A 1,782-nucleotide genomic window follows, 5' to 3' on the forward strand; every position below is an offset into this window, starting at 1 on the left:
CCCGGTTTTCTCAGGACCTTGCTATGGCTGTTGACGATTCCTGTCATTTGGCTTTTATTTAAACAGAGCATAAACAGCAGTCAGTCCCACCCACACCCAGACCTATAGTCACATATGGACAGAGCCTCTTCTCTGACAGTACTCTGCAGGTTTAGTATTGGCTCTTTGCTCAACAAAAGCTCCTGAGGACCTCTCTGGGAGGCTTCCTGGTGCCAAAAGCACTTACAGGGGCCTCCTCAGGTCATGACAGAGTCACTGCCCATGAGATGCCAAAGAAGTTTCTTAAGTGCCTCTGTTGTCTGGCTGTGATCCTTCTTTGCTGCTGAGGGGTGAGCAAAGCACTAGTACTCTGGCCACCAGCCTCTGACCACTATGTGCCAGCACTCCCAAGTGTACTCTATCCACCTACTCCTGATGATACAGGGCAAACTTGAAATGTGGCATGGAGGAGAGACCCACCTAGATGCCCAGGGAGAGCAGTCTCCACCCCAGTAAAAAGCAGGCTTCCATTTAAATGCTGCTGGCACTGCATTGCCCAGGAAGAGCCAAAAGCCCTGGGATTAGAACCCTGTGCACCTCCTCCGGTAACACCATTATCCATCTAATGTCTTGCATGGCCATCTCCTTTCCTTGAATAGCTTTGTCATCTGCTTTCTGTCCGTAGCTGCTAGGGGCTTTGCATTTGAGCAAGTGAGGATGAGGCTGGGCTGTCCAAGAAGGGATTCAGCCTGCACTGGAGACCTCCTCTTCTGCTGGAGAGAGGAGGCCATGTCCTTGGTGGAAGTCACCTATGGGAAGATGTATGGGAGGTTGGTAGACTCTGGAAGGGATCTGGATTCCTTTGGAGACTAAAAGTTAAATGATCACTCCAAGATGGTTGTGGAGTGGAGTGTAAGCACAAGACGATGACTTTGCCTTCCAAGGAGGCTCTTCCCACTCTCTTCCCACCACCCAAGGGGAACAGCCTGAATGCACCCAGTGGTCAGGGTGAGAACTGCCTTGTTCTAGCATTGCTTCAGAAGGAGTCACTGTTCAAATATTTGCCTTGCCTCAAATAACACAGACAGCCATATAAACTGGACACTTACATTCATATGGGAGAATCCTGGGTCACATCAGGGCACCTCCCTCCTGGCAGGTCTCTGATGAGTTCAGTGGAGACACACAGCCACGGTATGGGACATAGGGGGCAACTGCTTTAAGACACTTCAAGAAGTGCAGGGATACACTCACCTTAGCAATGCACCTGGAAGTGAGCTGCTTCTTTTATAGTAAGTTTTTTTAAGAATAAGAAGTTAAATATATTGTAACACCATGAAGTCTTCTACACTAAAGACTTTTTTTCAGGCCAATTTTTAAAATGTGTTTTAAAATACCTTATAAATGGTTCTTTAAAACTCTCATAGTTCACAGCAGCTTTTGCATTCATTTGCTCCCATCTGCTTCCCTGTCCACATCTGCATGCCTCCCTGGTCTTTAGATCCTATTCTTTATCTGCTGAAACCATTGGGAGGTTTTCCAGAGAAAGACTGTTGGGTAAAGCCCAAAGTTGTTTTGAAATGTTATACATCCACTTGCATACTGGAACATTTACAGTCCATGCAGATGCCTCTTTGCATAATACCCACTCACAGGTCACTGGCTGATAATAATCCTTTATGGGCTCAATTTGGAGGTCCTTTCTTGTGCACATCAGTCCTGCAAATAAAATTAGGGCTGTTTATGAATAACAGGAGCATTATCTTGATATCTGACGTGATAGCATAGTCCAAGCCTCCTTTG

The sequence above is a fragment of the Crocodylus porosus genome, unplaced genomic scaffold (genome assembly GCF_001723895.1).
Source record: "Crocodylus porosus isolate Cpor-Errol unplaced genomic scaffold, CroPor_comp1, whole genome shotgun sequence".
NCBI lineage: Eukaryota > Metazoa > Chordata > Crocodylia > Crocodylidae > Crocodylus > Crocodylus porosus.